Source organism: Mobula hypostoma, chromosome 23 (assembly GCF_963921235.1).
Source record: "Mobula hypostoma chromosome 23, sMobHyp1.1, whole genome shotgun sequence".
Classification (NCBI taxonomy): Eukaryota; Metazoa; Chordata; class Chondrichthyes; order Myliobatiformes; family Myliobatidae; genus Mobula; species Mobula hypostoma.
The window spans coordinates 29679619-29701595 of record NC_086119.1 but is presented as its reverse complement, the minus strand read 5'-3'; the positions used below and the strand labels follow the sequence as shown (position 1 = coordinate 29701595).

The 21977-nt window shown below is 42.0% G+C and overlaps 1 protein-coding gene across 2 annotated transcripts in view; it reads right to left on the bottom strand.

Moving 5' to 3' along the window:
• LOC134336817 (rab effector Noc2-like) overlaps positions 1-21977 on the bottom strand; it is a 258174-nt gene that overhangs the window by 199565 nt on the left and 36632 nt on the right. Inside the window, exon 2 of one of the 2 annotated variants that reach the window (XM_063031313.1) lies at positions 2441-2578. The exons of the other annotated variant lie outside the window; for it this stretch is intronic. The gene's annotated coding sequence lies outside the window, so the exon portion shown is untranslated. The remainder of the gene's footprint in view (positions 1-2440; positions 2579-21977) is intronic. 2 annotated transcript variants of the gene reach the window in all.

Below are 21977 nucleotides of genomic sequence, written 5' to 3'. Positions count from 1 at the left end.
TAATACAAACTGGAGAATGTTCAGGAAGGCAGCTACCTATGGCAACCATGTTAACATCGAGGAATATGTGGATTCTGTGACCACCTACATAGAGAAGTATCCTGAGGGTGTTACCATCACAAAACACGTCTGGGTGAGGGCAAATCGGAAGCCATGGCTTACTGCAGAAGTCCATGCACAGCTGAAGGATTGTGATGCTGCCTTTAGATTGGGGGATAGCAAGAACTGTGCTTTCCCTCTCCAACAGGAAGGTGAAATGGGAGCATTCTCAGATAATTTACAACTACTTCTGTGATACCAGACACAAAGCACATTTGGCAGGGAATTCAGAGGATTATGGAGGACAAGTTTACCCTGTGCATCAGTGACCAGGATGCTTCACTCCCTGAGAGGCTGAATGTCTTCTAGTCTTCTACGCCCAGTTTGATGTGCAGAACAAAGTGCTGGTGAGGAAGGCACCCATTTCCACTGCCCCCGCCCCCCCCAGGGGAGCAGTCACTCCGCCTGGCTGAAGCTGAGGTGAGAAAGACCCTGGCCAGAGTCTACCCACACAAAACTGCCGTGCCCAATAATTTACCAGGTCAGGGTCTGAAAGACCGTGCCGCCTAGTTGGCAGAGGTGCTGACGGATATATTCAACATCTCTCTGAAACAATCCCTTGTCCCCGTAGTTTTCAAGACAACAACCATCACTCCAGTGCTAAAGAAGCCAAAAGTAACTTACTTAAATGACTATCATCCGGTGGATTAATATTAACCATTATGAATTGCTTTAAGTCGCTGATCGTGAAGTATGTTAAAGCCTTTCTCTGCTACATTGGACCCTTTCCAGTTTGCTTATCACTCAAATCAATTACTGACAATGCAATAGCCTCTGCCCTCTAATCTGTCCTGTCCCAACTGGAAAATGGGGTCTCATATGCCAGACTGCTGTTTATAGACTTCAGTTCGGCATTCAACACCATCATACCCCAGAAACCGGTGAGGTAACTGTCTTTATTTGGTCTCAACACCTCTCTCTGCACTTCTTAACAGTAAGGCCACAGTCAGTTCGTGCAGGCAGCAACATCTCTCCTCCCATTACACTGAGCTCTGGTGCTCCCCAAGGCTGTCTGCTCAGCCCGCTGCTTTCACACTGCTGACGCATGTGTGGCAGGATCCAACTCAAACCGTGTCGTCAAGTTTGTGGATGACACAACAGTGGTTGGCATAATCGAGACCGATTACAAGACAGAGTTTAGAGAGGAAGTGGAGCGGCTGGTGGACTGGTGTGAGAACAACCACCCAAGCCTGAACATGGAGAAGACAAAGGAAATCATTGTGGACTTCAGAAAGGTGGAAACGAACCATCCCTCTCTGCAAGTACATGGCTCCTCCATAGAGAGGGTTAAGTGCACTAAGTTCCGGGGAGTTCACATTATGGATGACCTCACCTGGTCCCTTAATATCACCTTCCTGAACAAGGCAGCATAGCAGCACCTCTACTTCCAAAGAAGATTGAGACAAGTAAGGCTCCCCGCCTTCACCCCTCATCCTAGCTGCATATTACAGGAGCACCATTAAGAGCATCCTCACAAGCTCCATCTCCATCTGGTATTGGAGCAGTCGAACACCGGACCAAGTCCCTACAAAAGACTGTGAGAACAACTGAGAGGATCATAGGGGTCTCCTTACCATCCACTGGGGGTATTTATCAGGAGCGCTGCGTACACAGGGCCCTTGGTAATATCAACAATCCTACCCATCCATCCTGCATCCTTTTTGACTTTCTACCATCAGGCAGGACACTACAATGCATAGAAACAAGAACGGTTAGGATGATAAACAGTTTTTTTCCTCAAGCCATTAAGTTTCTGAGCTCCCTATCACATCTTATTTGAAGTGTCACTAGTATATCTGTTCCGTACCTTACAATATTTAATATTGACGAGATTTGGCATGTCACCTAAGAACCTAACGTATTTTTACAGATATACTGTGGAGCAGAATCGTTTGTATTGAAGCACCGACTCACAAGATTTTAGGAGGCTTCAGATTGTTGTAGATTCAGCCAACTCCGTCACTGGCTCCAGCTTCCCCATCAGAGGACAAAGTTCAAAGCAACTTTATAAACAAAGTACGTATATGCCAATAACATCGACTTCTCTAACTTCCGCTAGGCCCCACCTCCCCCTCGTACCCCATCTGTTACTCATTTTTATGCACACATTCTTTCTCTCACTCTCCTTTTTCTCCCTCTGTCCCTCTGAATATACCTCTTGCCCATCCTCTGGGTCACCACCCCCCCTTGTCTTTCTTCCCGGACCTCCTGTCCCATGATCCTCTCGTATCCCCCTTTGCCTATTACCTGTCCAGCTCTCGGCTCTATCCCTCCCCCTCCTGTCTTCTTCTATCATTTTGCATCTCCCCCTTCCCCTCCAGCTTTCAAATCCCTTACTCACTCTTCCTTCAGTTAGTCCTGACGAAGGGTCTCGGCCTGAAACGTCGATTGCGCCTCTTCCTATAGATGCTGCTTGGCCTGCTGCGTTCACCAGCAACTTTGATGTATGTTGCTTGAATTTCCAGCATCTGCAGAATTCCTGTTATATGCCAATATATACTACTCTGAGATTCATTTTTGTGCAGGCATTCGCAGTAGAACAAAGAAACATAACTGAATCAATGAAAAACAACAGAAATACCGTAGACTGACAAACAACCAAATGCAAAATAAGAAATTATGCAAATACTAAAGTCAAATAATAAATAATACTAAGAACATGAGTCACAGAATCCTTGAAGTGAAGTTATCCACGCTGGTTCAGGAGCCTGATTACTGAAGGGTAATAACTATTCCTGGACCTAGTAGTGTAGGACCCAAGGGTGTCGTACCTCCTTCCTGATGGCAGTAGCGAAATGAGAGCATGGCCTGGATGATGGGGGTCCTTGATGAATAATGCTGCTTTCTTGTGGCAGCGCTCCGTGTAGATCTGCTCAGTGGTGTGGAGGGCTTTTCCTGTAATGTACTGGGATCTTCAAAATGTCATGCTTCAAGAAGGTGATATCAATCATGAAGAGTCTTCACCATCCAGGACATACCCTCTTCTCATTGTTACTATCAGGGAGAAGGTACAAGAGCACAAAGACCCACATTCAAAGTCTTCCCCTCTGCCATCAGATTTCTGAACTGTCCATGAACTCATACACTGCCTCCCTATTCCTCTTTTTACACTGCTTATTTATTGTAACTTACAGTAACTTGTTATTCCTACACTGTACTGCTGCCAACAAACAACAAATTTCATTACTTATATCAGTGGCAATAAACCTGATTCTGATTCTGAATGAAAGGCCTCATCTTGACACCAGATGCAGTAGAGACAGAAAAATTGCCTGAACAAAATGGCATCTTTCCAAGAGACATAGTGGAAAGAAGTGTACTCTAAGTAAGAGGAGGAATGAGTGGATCTCTAATAAATGTCAGTTGATGCACATATAATGAAGACCATATCCATTCAGAAGCGTCTTCCAGTGCGGACAGATTTGACAAGTGCCTAGGCTGCACCATGCTTTATCATGTTAACAAAGATCTTTTTGCCAGACACTTTGTAAGCCGATTTTGCTCTGCTACCCCCAATCCTTCCTTCTCGGAACATAGCACTTCACAAGGTTATCCTGCATAAAAGGACCTTGCCAGCCAGAATAAGGATGGGTTTAGCTAACAGGTTGGCATCAGTATTCAAAGAAAGACATGTTTGAACTTGCCATATGGATAAATAAAAGCTTCAACTTTAAATGTCTCTGTAAGTACAAACACAGCCAAAGCTATGTGTTAATTGCACTTGGGAATTTCCAGAGACTTAAATTTGATTAGAAAATATTCCACCTAACTGAATTTAAATAATGCACCTATAAAAAACATATTATTCAATAAGGCTGTAATTATCTCCAGTGATTTACTAAATATCATCATTAGTTAGGACACAGGATGAACAGAAAGCAGTTTCTGTTATATTGTGGAGTACATTATCATAGACAAGTTGAAATTATGTACACTAAGGAAATGAACTTTGGATATGGATTCATATTTTTATTAGTTTGACCTCCAAGTAGTCTCTGCAGTCCAGAAACAGACAAGCAAATTATACAAGATTAGCACTATCATGCTAAATAAAGGAACACAGCAGTATCAAGTGGATTTTTATAGGAGAGAAACCAAGATTTTTTTTTATTTTGCTAAAAACTAATTATTTCAATATGTTGTCATACTTATTAAGAGCATCTAAAGTTGGAGCAGAGTGCAGTTTTACAACTTTCTCATGTCTAACCTCATTTATTGTGGAAATCAATGAAATAGTGAAAAGCAGTCTTTGGTTATTGTTCAAAACTCATGCACTTTGTCCATGACCTTGGCTTTTGAAATTCAACAACACGACAAAGTCTGCAGGTGCTGGATTCCAACGTTAGACACACAGAACGCTGGAGAAACTCATCAGCAAACCCTCTCTCACTGCTTGCCCCTCGTGATCTCTGCTGCCCTCCGACTTTAACAATGTGCTTCAGCTAGCCTTTCCTTTCCCCTCAACTTTTTATTCTGGCATTTTCCCCTTCCTTCTAAGTCCTGAAGAAGGGTCTTACCCCGAAACGTTGACTGTTTACTCTTTTCCATGAATGCAGTCTGACCTGCTGAGTTTCTCCAGAGTTCTATGTGTGTTAATTTTAAAAGTTAGCACACCGTCTCTCACAGTAGTTGAACATGCAGGGTATAACTTTAAAAAAAAGTTGAAGATAGACTTGGCAATGAATTAAAATTCTTGGGAGCTTATCACAAATATAATGCATTAAACATATTTTAATCAACATGGTAGTATCTGGAAATACTAATTTTTTTAAAATTTTCAATAAATTAAAGAAACCTACATCCATTTTATAGTTAACAAGCTGCCATTCAATTCGAGGTAGACTGGACAATCAGACATGCTGCCCTCCAAATGTGGCATTGATACATGCTTCTTTTTCATGTAAAACAACTCCTACACCATTTCAAGGAATTGTTCCCTTCCACTTTAGCGGAAAATAAGTGTTATACTCAACCACATAATTCTAGATCTCAGCCAATAACAATTAACAGCCAATCAACAGAACAATTATATTGCAGTCATTGAATATCCCTGTCAAGTTCCTTATTTATCTGTTGATTTATTTGGAAAGAAGTATTTTAATTTTAATTTAAATAGTTAATTTACAGATACAACTACCATATTTTAACATGAGTTCAATCATTTGTTATGTGCTGTGTCGTATGAGTGGGCGATCATGGTCCTTCTTTGACCATGATTGTTCTTGGCAAATTTTTCCAACAAAAGTGGTTTGCCGTTGTCACCTTCTTCTGGGTAGTATCTTTACAAGTTCAGTGACCCCAGCTATTATCAATACTCCTCAGAGGGGTTGTCTGCCTGGTGTCAGAGGGTGCATAAACAGGACTTGTGATATGCACCAGCTGCTTATACAACCATCCACCACCTGCTCCCATGGCTTCATGTCACTCTAATCGAGGGACTAAACTGATACTACATCTTGCCCAAGGGTAACCTTCAGGCTAGTGGTGGGAAGGAGCACCTTACCACTCCTTAGGTAGAGACTTATCTCCACACTACCACCCAATAACTTAACATTACTGGAACAGTAAAAATAGACCTCACATTAAAGCTTTTCACATTGTCCAATCCTCTAAAGGTCCTGCAATTTTGTAAGTGTCAATCTTAATTCAGTTTTCAAAAAGCTTAACAACTTAGTAATACCATTTGAAATTTCACTTTATTACATGGGATCTTGAATACCAGAATACCTTGAATAATTTGAAGAAAATTGAAAGAAGATATTTTCATGAGTTATGGATATTCTTAAAATCATCCAAGACAAGGTACTATATGAAATACGGTAGGAATACATGAATTTTGGACAGTTAGTAGAAAGAGAAAGATTATCTTCATGACTGTAGACCTTTGGCAAGGGAGTAAACCTAGCAATTATCGGCCTGTGAGTTTGACGTCAGTGGTGGGTAAATTGATGTAAAGTATTCTGAGAGATTGTATATATAACAATCTGGATAGACAGGGTCTGATTAGGAACAGTCAACATGGATTTGTGCGTGGGAGGTCATGTTTGACAAATCTTATTGAATTTTTTGAAGAGGTTACTAGGAAAGTTGACGAGGGTAAAGCGGTGGATGTTGTCTTTATGGACTTTGGTAAGGCCTTTGACAAGGTTCCACATGGAAGGTTAGTTAGGAAGGTTCAATCGTTAGGCATTAATATTGAAGTAGTAAAAAGGTTCAGCAGTGGCTGAATGGGAGACACCAGAGAGTAGTGGTGGATAACTGTTTGTCAGATTGGAGGCCGGTGACTAGTGGTGTGCCTCAGGGATCTGTACTGGGTCCAATGTTGTTTATCTTATACATTAATGATCTGGATGATGGGGTGGTAAATTGGATGAGTAAGTATGCAGATGATACTAAGATAGGTGGAGTTGTGGATAATGAAGTAGGTTTTCAAAGCTTGCAGAGAGATTTAGGCCAGTTAGAAGAGTGGGCTGAAACATGGCAGATGGAGTTTAATGCTGATAAATGTGAGGAGCTACATTTGGGTAGGACTAATCAAAATAGGATATACATAGTAAATGGTAGGGCATTGAAGAATGCAGTAGAACAGAGGGATCCAGGAATAATGGTGCATAGTTCCCTGAAGGTGGAATCTCATGTGGATAGGGTGGTGAAGAAAGCTTTTGGTATGCTGGCCTTTATAAATCAGAGTATAGGAGTTGGGATGTAATGTTGAAATTGTATAAGGCATTGGTGAGGCCAAATTTGGAGTATTGTGTACAGTTTTGGTCACCGAATTATAGGAAAGATGTCAACAAAATAGAGAGAGTACAGAGAAGATCTACTAGAATGTTACCTGGGTTTCATCACCTCAGTTACAGAGAAAGGTTGAACAAGTTGGGTCTTTATTCTTTGGAGCGTAGAAGGTTGAGAGGGTACTTGATAGAGGTATTTAAAATTATGAGGGGGATAGATAGAGTTGACGTGGATAGGCTTTTTCCATTGAGAGTGGGGCAGATTCAAACAAGAGGAAATGAGTTGAGAGTTAAAGGGCAAAAGTTTAGGGGTAACATGAGGGGGAACTTCTTTACTCAGAGAGTGGTAGCTGTGTGGAACGAGCTTCCAGCAGAAGTGGTTGAGGCATGTTCGATGTTCTCGTTTAAAGTTAAATTGGACAGCTATATGGACAGGAAGGGAATGGAGGGTTATGGGCTGAGTGCAGATCGGTGGGACCAGGTGAGAGTAGGAATTCAGCACAGACTAGAAGGGCCGAGATGGCCTGTTTCCGTGCTGTAATTGTTATATGGTTATATGGTTAATGGAATCAAGGAATGGAACCAGGAAAGCTGAAAATCTCAGGGCTGTTTAAAAAAAAACCTTTTTAACAAGGAAGACAGAAAAGATGGGGAAATCCATGGGCTAATTGGCACTATGCAAAATATTTTAAGCACTACATTTATTGTACCTCCTCTGATCCTGGCTCCTATTTCCAGGAAGTCTATCCTGTTACTAAGCCATTATTGCATTTGTCTCAGATGAAAATGCAATTGGACTCCGATGACAGCTGAAGTAGAAGCAGAGTGGAGGAGATTCTAGAAGTCTATTTTCATTGCCCGATTTGGTTTCTGCCAAACATTGTGACTGTCAAGTGGTGTTGAATGAGGGATGTGAAAGGATGTGACTGAGGCAGGTGAAAACCTAACTTTCCTTGCTTATAGCTCTAAGGTTTCAAGTGAAAATTTAAGATTCAATCTACCAGTTATGGGCAAAACTCTCATTCATAGTAAAAATGATGCCTATGAAATGTAGAGAAGGAAATGCACCATGAAGATATAAAACATGTTCTTACTGTAGCAAATGCAACTGTTACCTGATTTGAGATATTCTGTTTGAATTATATTTTGCAACTGTTTTAAGTTGAAAGGGTCTAAAAGCAATTCAATTTTTTTATGGTGGGCAAGTATTCCATGTCTGAAAGCGATCTAGGGTCTATTTAACTGAGCACATACATACTGTCTCACACTGCAGTTCAGCTCTTACTGGAATTTGGAAGAATGTTATGGATAGGCTGGTTAGAAAAACTCTTTATTTAAGATTTTAATATTCCTCCTTTTAACAAGGCAACATACTAAAGTCAATGCATTTTTTCGTACACAATATAAATCCGCACTTCAAAGATTTTTGTCCGAAAACCTTAGCAGACACCACACTAATGATTAAATAGGGCATATCTGCTTATTGTCAATTTCATGAAAAGAGGGATATTATCTTATATTATAACAATGTTTTTGGTCATTAGTACATATTCCAAACATGGGCGTGTATAAGTAATGCTGTATGAACTTGAAAAATGAAAGCAGGAGTAAGCCATTTGTCCATTCCTGCAGGCTCCATCATTTAATAGCTGATCATAGATAACAGCTAATACTTCCTTTCAATGCAATTTTCCTATATGAGCCTCCTACTCTTAATATATAAAAATCTTTCAGTCTAACGATCAATTTTCAATCTATCAAGTAATACAGCCTTTGTGGCTCTCAAGAGATTTGCAGAGACTGAAACCTCATTTCAGTTCTCTCCTGACTGGCTAACCATTTACCTTAAAGCTGGAATCCATGGTTATGAGAGTCCCAGTGAGAAGAAACAAAAACTCCACACCTACGTTGTCAAGCCCTTTAAAGTTACTGTACAGTTTGACAAGATTACGTCTTATTTTCCTAATAAAATCTGCTGAACCTCTATTGTACTCTGCCACAAGTATATCCATTCTTAAAAAGGGAATCAGGACCGGTATACAAAATACTCCCAAAGCAGTCTCACCTTATGTATTGTTGAGTAAATACATAATGATAGTGGTGCATTGGTCTCAACTGATGTCTAGGTGGAAGGTAATCTATCATTAATATCCAAGGAGATTTTAGCACCATGCATGGTTTGATTTCCCTCCAAGGACCTCCCTGCACTGTCCCTCTACAACAGGTTGGATTTCCCTGAAAGCAGAGACACCAGTGTTGTGCTTTGCCAGTTCCTGAGCCACAATGACAATTCATTGTTCCTGACAATCACTCTTCGAGTTGCCAACATACGCTGTCTTTGGGTGGCACAGAAGTGAACCATGTAAAGCTGTTCCATCACAGCATAAGAAACCCAGGTTCGATCCTGACCTTGGGTACTGTCCATGTGGAGTTTCCACATTCCTCCTGTGGACATTTTGGCTACCTCCTAATGCCCTGGTTTCATCTCCAAGACAAGGAGTTTGTAGGTTAATTGGCCACTATAAATTGCCTCTAGTACGTAGGCAAGTGATAGAATCTGGGATGATGGAGGGGAATCAGTTTGGGGGAACGTAGAGAGAATAAAAATTGGGACTGATGTAGGATTAGTGTAAATGTGTGGCTAAACATTCCAGGCACCGATGTGTAGCTTTTTCCATTTCTGACCACAATAATGGAGAATGCAGTTTTCCAGCTAAGACAGACGGAACAGTTTATTTTAGAGACATCTTTTCCCATGCTGTGGTGGGCAAACAGATGGAACCCTACTCAGCTGCAGATTTTAAAAAAAACTGTCCTAACAGAGATATCCAATGTCACCATTCATCCAGGACCCCCTATGTGCAAGATTTTGGCAGTGAGTTTAAAGGCATCAATATGTCTGGAGGGCCTCTGGATCTGATGGAAGACTTCATGTGTCATTAACACCAAAGGGTTTCCACCAGTGATGCTGGATTCATAGCCTAGTATCAATAGTAAGTATTTTCCATCACAGCATCAAAGCCTTGTTATTGAGGAAAAAGATCCAAAGGATACTGTGTTCTGATGGCTGAGAACCAGGTCTATTGTTAGATCCTTTGATCAACAGGTCTCCAAATGAAATGTCTGAAAGACACATTCAAAATCACACTCAACCATGGAGGCAAACACACTCAAGACTGGGAATTGTAAACTGCTAATGACTCAGCGTGGTGCCACCTGATCCATCAAGGCACAAGTCATTGAATTGAATTGACTTTATTACTTATATCCTTCACATACATGAGTAAAAATCTTTATGTTACATCTCCGTCTAAATGTGCAATGTATAGTAACATAGTAAGTATTATGTACAACAGGATAGTCAACATAACATAACACAGTCGCATCAGCATGAGTTAAGCAGATTGATGGCCTGGTGGAAGAAGCTGTCCTGGAGCCTGTTGGTCCTGGCTTTTATGCTGAGGTATCATTTCCCAGATGGTAGCAGCTGAAACAGTTTGTGGTTGGGGTGACTCGGGTCCCCAATGATCCTTCGGGCCATTTTTACACACCTGTCTTTATAAATGACCTGAATAGCGGGAAATTCACATCTACAGATACGCTGGGCTGTCCACACCACTCTCTGCAGAGCCCTGCAGTTCCCATACCAGGCAGTGATGCAGCCAGTCAGGATGCTCTCGGCTGTGCCCCTGTAGAAAGTTCTCAGGATTTTGAGACATTACAACTTGAGGCCAAGGCAGAATAGGAGAAGTAGAAGAGAATGGGACCAGCATGGGGCTGAGTCTCCCCCTCCCACCAAGCAGCGTGTCCCAACTGCTGAAGCATTGGAAGCCTCAGCCATCTGATAACCCACCAAGCCCGTCAGGTGTCACCCTTAATCCTGAGGGACTGTCAACAACAATACCACTAACAAGCCTACTCCCTACAGGCTTCGGTGTTGTCCAACCCACTTATTAACTTAGCATGAACTTGTTCTGGTAGCTCAAAGTCCAAAGCAAATTTCTTATCAAAGTACATATATGTTACCATGAGATTTAGGCATCTACAGGGGAAAATAATTTTACAAAAAACATGAACAAAGACTAATAAACAGCAAGGTGCATGTAAAAATAATGCTGAAAATTTAAGTTGTAAAGAGTCCTTGAAAGTGAGTCCTTAGATTGTAGAATCAGTTCAGAGCAGTGGTGAATGAGGTTATCCATGTCCTGAGGGTTGCAGGATATCTAACCGTGAATTGCCAGCCGGTGGGGTCACTTTCCTAAACCTGACAAACTGATTGTTTCTCAACCATTAAAGAATAAATATGAACTATGATCTTAAATATCTTGTATTCTGAAAAGCAGTCTGGTAAATACTTTTTCTTTTATGCTACTTCGCATTCCAAAAATGTGCAAAAAAAATTTTAATTGCAATTAAAATTAATGTTTTAATCTACACGTAGAGTCTGATTAGGTCAAGAAGCATCATTTCCTATTTATATGGCCTCATAATCATTGATTTCAGCTTTTTAAAAGGTAAGTGAACTTTTGAGATAACGTACAATAACATTTGCACAAATTTGATATGTTTGCTGTGATATTATTTTAGATTTATTGACACAGAACTAGCTAATTCTACATTTAGTACAAATAATTTCTTTTTCCCCACTAGAAATGAAGGAAAATAGAGACTATCAAGGTGCAAATTAGGCAAAGTGCCTGGTTACTCATATCTATTTTCCTCGGGTTCTTGCTAATTGAACTGCACAATACAATCAGATCCAGTTGTTTTAGCAGACCCTTAGCAACCAATGCAAATATTCACTCGTTGTCAAGGTAAGTAATCAATCCAGCTAAGATAAAGCAAAGGCCAAACAGTTACATCAGTGTGTATGGAAACACCAGTGTGGAAAAGTCAAAATATCACAAAATATCGATTTTCCAAGGCTGATGCATTTTCTTGTTCACTTCTAATTGCAAATGTTGTAATTTTCTTTTTGAAAGGCGCAGAATAATGGTTGTTTTCTCAGCGCAGCAATAAAACATGTAAAAATAATGTAGCTATGTCGAATTATCCCATTCAGAATATTAAGAACAACCATTAGTACACAGAACAGAACAGCACAGCACAGTAACGGGATCTTTGGCCTGTGATGCCAAACTAATTAGTAATCACATGCCCAACAAAACTAATACCTTCAACCTACACAATACCCATACCCTTCCATTTCCTTCACATTCATCTGTCTGTCCAGGAGCTTCTAGAATGCTCTATTGTATTTGCCTCTACCAGGCTTTCCAGTCACTCACCATCCTTTATGTGTAAAACCTGTCCCTGTGAACCTAGACCCTCTCACCTTAAATGCATGCCTCTCATAATAGACATTTCAACTGTAGGATTAAAATACTGGTTGTCTACTCACAAACAAGAGAAAATCTGCAGATGCTGGAAATCCGAGCAAAATGCTGGAGGAACTCAGCAGGCCAGGCAGCAACGATGGAAAACAGTGGAGTCGTTTCGGGCTGGGACCTTTCAGTATTTTGTATGTGCTGGTTATCTACTCCATCTTTGCCTTTCATAATCTTTAAAATCTCTATCCAATCTTCCTTCTGCTTCTGCTGTCCAGAGAAAACAGCTGAAATTTGTCCAACCTCTCCTTTGAGCGGACGTCCTCTGATCCAGGCAGCATCCTGGTAAACTACTTCTGCAGCTTCTCCCAAATCTCAACATCCTTCTCATAATGGGACAACCAGGACAGAATGTAATACTCTAGATGCATCCCAACTAGAGTTTTATAAACTGCAATACATCTTTCCAACCCTTGAACACAATTCCTCAACTAATAAAGACAAGCATGCCATATGCCTTCTGTATCACCCTGAGATTCCTCTGCACATTAGTACTGTTAAGGGTATTACTATTAACAGTGTATTATCCATTTATATTTGATCTCCCAAAGGGTAACCTTCCTGTTTGGCCATGTTACACTCCATCTGCTATTTCTCCACCCATATCTGCAACTGACAATGTCCCACTGTATCTTTTGGCATTTTTCTGTGCTATCCACAGCACAACAATCTTCGTATCATCTGCAAGTATATGGGGGTCCAAATACAGATCCCTGCAGAACAGCACTAGTTACAGACCTCCAGCCAAATTAAGTCCTGTCAACCACTACTCGGTTTTCTTTGGGCAAGGCCATTCTGAATCCTAATGGCCAACTCACCTCAGATCTCATGCATCTCGATCTTTTAGATGAGCCTCCTATGAAAAACCTTGTTAAATACCTTACAAAAAACCTAGTAGACAACATCCACAGCTCTACCCTCATTAATCACCTTCATCAGCTCCTCAAAAAAAGTTGGTATTACGCCACTTGCCCTACACAACGCCATGCCGACTGTCGCTAATTAGGCCATGGCTTTCCAAATGTTCATAAATCATATCCCTAAGAATACTCTCCTAAAACTTCCTACCTCCTTTCTTCAATTCTTTTCTGGCTTCTTTATAATTCTCAAGGACTCTGTTTGATTTTAGATTCCTAAATCTTATATACATTTCTTTTTCTTTTCGAATAAATTCACAATCTCTCTCAACATCCAAGGTTTCTCAACCTCAGAGTAGTGATTGGCAGATCTGCAGTACAATCCCATCAGAGTGACTATACCTTCCTTATTTCTGAGTCCTACCCATACCAACTGAGTGAATGTGCCTCCAGTATGTCTTCTTGGAGTACAGCTGTGGCATTGTCCCTGATTAATAGCACAATTTTCCCCACTCCGGCCTTTTAAATCCTTCCCCATCTTTTCTATAATATCAAAACCCTGGAACATTACTCACCTATTCCATCCCTTTCTCAAACAAGTCTCTGTTATGGTCACAAATTCATAGTTTCATATACTGATCCATGCTCCAAGTTCACCTCTACTTCTAGCATTAAAACACGCACACATTAACCCGTCCATCCCATTGTGTATATTGCCTTGTTCTTACCGGTCATAACATCGACCTTCTTTTCAATCTCTCCACTTCCTGACCTGGTTCTCTGGTTTCTATTCCCCGCCAAACTAGACTAAACCCTCACGACCAGCACTAGCAAACCTCTCAAATGTTTTGTAGCCATTCTAAGACATCCTCAAACTTGGCAACTGAGCGGGTGCACACTATTCTGATGTCTTTCCCACAGCCACTGAATCTCGTGTCAGTTTCCCTAACTATTAAGTCTCCTACCTCTTGATCTTAGCCTTCCTTGTTCATCTCCAGAGCTGACCACAATGTCACTGACCTAGCTGCTGTGCCCTGATAGAACCTTTGCACCCCCCTCCCCCAGCAGTATCCTGCACTGTCTATCTCTTCCGCTTACTTCTCCTGGTGGTCACTCAAATACTTGCAGTCAGCACCTTAGGATTGAACTCTGTCTAATATAGCTGTTGAATAAGAAACAATGTAGTAACAGTAATTCTACAAAATTAAACCTATAGCCATCATATTTCGATAATCAGTGCTTTTGGAAAGTGTGCACCAAGTCACCAACAGCCCATACTTCCACTTCTGATCACTGGTTATCTCTACCCCAGTACTTTGCTTTCTATAGCTAACATTCTCATTCATTTTTATCTTATATCTACAATTCACTATTCAACACTCGCCTGGTGTGTGTCCCACTTTCGACCCTTCACAAACAAATTGCTGTCAGTATCCCAATTTACGACATGCTCCGTCCACCCCATGATTTCTGTACTCTGTCACTCAAACCATGTACATCTCAATTTTGTTTTAAAATTCCTCCACAGATTTACCTTCATCTCCACTCTTTTAATATTAGCTTCTTGCACATCCTAAATTCAAACAGTGAGGACATCACTGCTTCATATGTTAGCTCCAGAATTCTTGCCCTAAATCATCAACGTTTTCTCTTCTCCTTCAAGCAGCTCCTTAGATACCTCTTTGTGTTCCCTGCTTATGTGGCTCAGAACCACTGCTTTATAATAATCATCAAATATCTTGGACATGCTACTCTGTTGTAAATGTAATATAAATGCAAAATGTCATTGCAATCACGGGCATTTAGGATTCAGGGCCAATCTAGTTTGATGAAGATTCTGTTTAATGGTAAACCACACAGAATTGAGAGCCATACTTAGTCCATATCCATGTAATACTCTCTTGTAAGAGGTCCGTGCTTATGCCTTATCTATACCTATCTTAAAACTTACATAGCTGTGGTCACTGTTCCTTAGCTGCTCACCCACGAAAAGGTCAGTCACCTGGCCAGCCTCATGACCCAACATCCGATCCAGTACAGCCCCTCCTCTTCTTGAACTATCTACATGTTGATTTAAGAACCCCTCCTGGATGCACCTTACAAATTCTGCCCCATCTAAACCACTTGCACTAAGAAGGTACTAGTTTATATTAGGGAAGTTGAAGTCCCCCTTGATAACAACCCTATTGTTTTTTTACACTTTTCTTTAACCTACCTGTTCCTCAACATCCCAGTGGCTACTGGGGGAGGTCTGTCGTACAATCCCATCAGAGTGATTGCACCCTTCTCGTTTTTAAGTTCTACTCATATAGACTCAGTAGACCAGCCTTCCTTATGTCCCCTCTGAGTGCAGCTATGATATTGTCCCTGATTAGTAGTGCAACACAGCCCACCCTAGCCTTTTATGTCCCCCTCTTTTTCAAAACATCGTAACCCTGCGACATTAAGCACTCACTCCTGTCCCTCTTTCAACCAAGTCTCTGTCATGACCACAACGTCATAGTTCCATGCACTGATCCACGGTCTACGTTCATCACCTTTACCCATAAATCTCCTAACATTAAAGTATATACACTTCAAACTATGCGCTCTATCAAATCTATTGCTTTACTCCTGCCTGTTTTTACCGGCCCTGACATCTGCCTTCCTCTCCCTAATTGATGTGCTTTGTGAGATGTAATGTCAGCAAAACATTCAGGTTTGCAGCAGACTAAATTGGCTTGCCCTTCTAATGACACGATGTCTAAAAGAATACCTATGACTTCTCCATGAGCAAGTAGGGAATTATTTCCCCCAGGATTTGCTCGGAAAGTGGAATATTATGGCAGCATCTGTTTGTCAATTTATGTTAGCACAGCCTAACTCATTCATGTACACACACAAGCAAATCATGTGACGTAAAATAAGGAGTTAAGAATTGCCATCGATATCAGGTAAAGGGATATGACGCTTAATGTTTTAAAAATTACAGACTGAGTATATCTCCATTGCTCCACAAGTGTAAAATCAATGCATCCACACCAGTTAACTTCCTTGGCGAAACAATGGAGAGGAAAAGGAATGTGATAACAAACTTAACATGGAAAAACTACGACAAATGTTGAAATGGTGACATTATAATGATTTCACCATTTGATGTGTTTCTTTTTCATACATGTTACAATGGCAGGGATTTTGTGAATAATAGCAGGTCAAAGTTCCCCTTGGCTTGGAAAAACTCAGCTCACAATTTCTCCTTGGCAACTGTCAGGCAAGAGTTCAAAGAAATCCCAGGCATCCAGTGACAGTGACATCATCATACTGGCTGAGCCGCCAACCACTCACTTTGAAGGATTTTCAGGTTACCAAATTAAGAGGGAACAATGCACAGTATAGCTAATATATTAATCATTGTACAAAGCATGAAGCCAAGGTGGTAACATAAGCACAAATTAAGGTAAAACATGCAATATGAGAATATTTGCTTTTACAAATATTAATCTGAGCCAAATACAAGCAATACACTTAAATTAGACGAAAGGTCTCGGCCTGAAACGTCGACTGTACCTCTTCCTAGAGATGCTGCCTGACCTGCTGTGTTCACCAGCAACTTTTATGTGTGTTGCTTGATATTCCAGCATCTGCAGATTTCCTCATGTTTGAATTTTTATATGTGACACTTAAATTACTTTACTTTATTGTCGCCAAACAATTGATACTAGAGCGTACAATCATCACAGCAATATTTGATTCTGTTCTTCACGCTCCCTGGATTACAAATTGATAGTAAATATTAAAAATTTAAATTATAAATCATAAATAGAAAATAGAAAATGGAAAGTAAGGTAGTGCAAAAAAAAAAACCGAGAGGCAGGTCAGGATATTTGGAGGGTACGGCCCAGATCCGGGTCAGGATCCGTTCAGTAGTCTTATCACAGTTGGAAAGAAGCTGTTTCCAAATCCGGCTGTACTAGTCTTCAAGCTCCTGCGCCTTATCCCGGAGGGAAGAGGGACGAAAAGTGTGTTGACTGAGTGGGTCGTGTCCTTGATTATCCTGGCAGCACTGCTCCGACAGCATGCGGTGTAAAGTGAGTCCAAGGACGGAAGATTGGTTTGTATGATGTGCTGCGCCGTGTTCACGATCTTCTGCAGCTTCTTCCGGTCTTGGACAGGACAACTTCCATACCAGGTTGTGATGCACCCTAGAAGAATCCTTTCTATGGTGCATCTATAAAAATTAGTGAGGGTTTTAGGGGACAGGTCAAATTTCTTCAGCTTTCTCAAGAAGTAAAGGCGCTGGTGGGCCTTCTTGGCAGTGAACTCTGCTTGGTTGGATCAAGTCAGGTCACTTGTGACATTGACCCCGAGGAACTTAAAGCTTTTGACCTGTTCCACTTGCGCACCACCGATGTAAATTGGGTCGTGCGGTCCGCTACTCCTTCTGAAGTCAACAACCAATTCCCTTGTCTTGCCGGTGTTGAGAGATAGGTTATTGTCTTCGCACCATGCCACCAGGTTCTTAATTTCCTCTCTGTACTCAATCCTCATCATTACCCGAGATATGGCCTACAATTGTTGCGTCATCAGCAAACTTATATATTGACTTCGATGGAAACTTTGCTACACAATCATGGGTGTACAGTGAGTACAGCAGGGGACTGAGTACTCAGCCTTTTGGGGCACCGGTGCTCAGAGTGAATGCAGAGGAGAGCTTGTCCCCTACGTTTACAGCCCGGGTCCTGTCTGAGGAAGTTGAAGATCCAGCTGCAGATCTGGGTGCTAAGGCCCAGGTTCCAGAGCTTAGGAATCAGTTTATTTGGAATGATGGTATTAAAGGCAGAGCAGTAGTCAATGAAAAGGAGCCTTACATATGCGTCTTTATTCTCCAGGTGTTCTAAGGAGGAAGGTAGGGCCAGGGAGATGGCATCTGCCTTTGACCTATTGCTTCGGTAGGCGAATTGCAAAGCGTCAAAGTTGACCGGTAGGCTGTGGTTGATGTGTGCCATAACCAATCTCTCGAAGCACTTCATAGTAATTGATGTCAGAGCCACAGGTCGATAGTTATTCAGGCATGCCACCTTGCTCTTCTTCGGCACTGGGATTATCATTGCCTTCTTAAAACATGAGGGGATCTTAGACTGAAGCAAGGAGCAGCTGAAGATGTCAGCAAACACTCCAGCTAGCTCGCTTGCACAGGCCCGGAGAACCCGTCCCGGGACACCATCTGGGCCCGTCACCTTCCTTGGATTTATCTTCAGGAAGGCCCTTCTAACGTCCTCCTCGGTGACAATGAATCTCGATGTCACCAACATAAATTAGAGAATTTATTGAATACAATTATACTTCACCCACCATTAAATACTTACTTGCACCTCAAATGATGAATTGTAACATTTTTAGGGAGAGGAAAAGAATAAAACTTACAATCTGTGACTTCCATGAGGTTAGCACTGAATGTATTGATGAAGGACGTTTATATTTCCAACCAATTGTGTTCTTGAGAGTGTTCGTTGAATACAAGTAAAATCTACGATCCTATAAGACTAGCACACTCGTGCAGCTTTTCACCAATACCTGCAAAAGAATAGTTGACTAAACTACGGTAACAAAGCTGGGTGAATATATGATAAAGATGGCTGTGGCCCATAAATCCTTTTAAAAAAAGAGAGAGCGAGCGAGAGTGAGAGATAAAGAGAGAGATAGAGAGAGAATGCAAGAGAGCAGGGGACCAAGAGAGCATGAAAGAGCAAGCTCTAGCAAGAGAGATTCAAGATGGAGTAAGAATGAGCAAGTGTGAGAATGAGAGAAAGTGAGAGAGTGGGTGCAAGAGGAAAGAGTGAAAGTGGCAGAAAGAGAGTGCACCTTCACATACATACAGTATCTAAGAGTATTTTGAACACCTCTATTGTATTTGCCTCCACCATAATCATGGGCAACGTATTCCAGGCATCCATCAAACTAGGTAAAATACTTGCCATGTGAACTTGCCCCCTCCCACCTTACATACATGCTCTCTATGAAACGTATTAAACATTTCAACCCTGGGAAAAAGATTCTGGCTCTCTACTCTATCTCTGACTCTCATATCTCCTCTCCGCCACTCCAGAGAAAACAACCCAAAACTCTCCTTATAGAATATGGGTTTATAATATTTACGATACTGTCAAAAAATAGAAACTACATGCCTGGAGTTCTGTCCTAGACTCTTTAGAAATGCTAATGATAGAAGTAGGACAAAACTACTTTAAAACACCAGAAAGTCTGCTGATGTTGGAAATCTGGAGTAACACACACAAAATGCTAGAGGAACTCAGCAAGTCAGTCAGCATCTATGGAGACGAATAAATAGTCGACATGTCAGGCTGAGACCCTTCTTCAGTACTGGAAAGGAAGTGGGAAGAAGGCAGAATAGAAATGTGAGGTTAGGAGAAGGAGGCTAGCTGGAATACGAGGCTGAAGGCTACCCAGACTGAATATAAGGTGTTGCTCCTCCACCCTGAGGGTGGCTACATCTTGGCACAAGAGGAAGCCATGAACTAACAAGTTGGAACAAGAATGGGATTCAGAATTAAAAGGTTTGGCCACCAGGAAGTTCTGCTTTTGGCGGATAGAGCACACATGCTCGACAAAGCAGTCCCGCAATTTCTGACGGGTCTCACCGATGTAGAAGTGGCCAATCGGGAGGACCAGGCACAATAGACAGCTCCAAAAGATTCACAGGTGAAGTGTTGGCTTACCTGGAAGGACTGTTTGGAGTCCTGAATAGAGGTGAGGGAGATGGTGAATGAGCACTTAGGCCGCTTGCAGGGATCAGTGCCAAGGGACGAACAGACAAAGGAAGTGGGAGGGGGGGGAGCAAGGTAAAGATGTTTAATGGTGGGATCTCTTTGGAGATGCTGGAAGTTGCAGAGGATGATGTGTTGAACTCATGGGGTGGTAGGTAAGCACAAGAGGAACTCTGTTAAAGCGGTGGGAAGATGGGGTGAGTGCAGATGTTCAGGAAATAGAGGAGATAGCAGATGAAGGCAGCATCAATAGTGGAGGGAACTAAACTCCATTCTTTGAAGAAGGACACCTCTGATGTCCAAGAAAGGAAAGCCACATCTTGGGAGCAGAAGGCAGAGGCGAAGAAAATGAGAAAATAGAATGGCATTTTTATAGGACATAGGGTGGGAAGAGGAATAGTCAAGATAACTGTGGGGATTGGAAGGCTTATGAAAGATGTCAGTTTACAGTTTGTCTTCAGAGATGGAGACAGAGAGATCAAGGAAGTGAGGGAGGTGTCAGAAATGGACAAAGTGAATTTAAGGGCAGGGTGGAAGCTAGAGGCAAAGTTGATGAAATTGATAAGTTCGGCATGGTTGCATGAAGCAGCATCAGTGCAGTTGTTGATGTAGCAGAGGAAGAGTTGGGGAGTATTACCGTAGAAGGCTTTGAACGTGGACTGCTCTATGTAGCCATCAAAGAGGTAGGTATGGCTGGATGCCCATGGCTACCCCTTGAGTCTGAAGAAAGTGCGAGGAGCCGGAGGAGAAACTGTTGAGGGCAAGGACCAGTTCTGCCAGATAGAGGGTGGTGGTGGTTGGGAAATTGGTTGGTTCTATAGTCAAAAAAGAAGCAGAGAGCTTTGAGGCCTTCTTGATGGGGGATAGACGTACATAGGGACCGAACATCCATGGTGAAAATAAGGTGGTCAGGGCTAGGGAATTGAAAGTTGCTGAGGACATCGAGAGCATGAGAAGCATCGCAGATGTAGGTGGGAAGAGACTGAAACAAGGGGGATAGAGTGGAATCAAGGTACAAGGACATGAGTTCAGTGGGGCAGGAGCAGGCAGAGACAAGAGGCCTACCTGGACAGTCAGGTTTGTGGCTCTTGGGTAGGAAGTAGAGTGAACAGAGCAGTGTAAGGGAACTATGAGTTTGGTGGCAGTGGATGAGTTCTCCAGTGCTGATGAGGTCAGTGATGGTGTTGGAGAGAGTTTTATGACCATCCAGAATCTTGCCCTTACCTACCAACCCATGGGCCTCTGCATCCAACATATCATCCACCACTACTTCTGCCATCTCCAAAGGGCTCCTACCACTAAACATATCATTATCTCCCCCCATGCAAAAGTAATTTCAAAGCAACACACACAAAATGCTGGAGAAACCCAGCAGGTCAGGCAGTATCTATGGAAATAAATAAGCAGTTGAAGTCTCAGGCTAAATGCAGGCTCCTCTGCATGAGTCGTAAATTGTTTACCACTTCACCGAACGTGCCCGCTCCTCTGCCAAAAGCGGAACCTCCTGATGGCCAAACATTTTAATTCACACTCCCATTCCCATTCCAACATGTCAGTCCACAGCCTCCTCTTGTGCCAAGATGAGGCCACCCTCAAGGTGGAGGAGAAACACCTTATATTCCATCTGGGTAGCCTCCATGATTTATGATGGTATGAATATTGATTTCTTCTTCCGGTAGTTTATTCCTTCCCCTCTCCCTCTTCTTCTATTCTCCACTGTGGCATTTTACCTCGTCTCACCAGCCTATCACTTCCCCCTGGGTCCCAACTGCCTTCCCTTTCTCTTACAGGTCACTCTCCTCTCCTATCAGAGTCCTTCTTCTCCAGCCCTTTACCTTTCCCACCCACCTGGCTTTACCCATCATATTCCAGCAAGCCTCCTTCCCCTACCCCACATTTTCGGTGTCTTCCCCCTTCCTTTCCAGACCTGGAGAAGGGTCACAGCCTGACATATCGACTGTTTATTCATTTCCATAGATGCTGCCTGACCTGCTGAGTTTCCCCAGCATTTTCTGTGTGTTGCTTTGAAATTACTTTTGTTTACAAAGGCTATCTCATATTAATATGCAGTTGGCTTAGTTTGAATAGGAAGCCAGTGCTGGGAACAGTTAAAAGATTTTATTTCCCCTTCCTGAT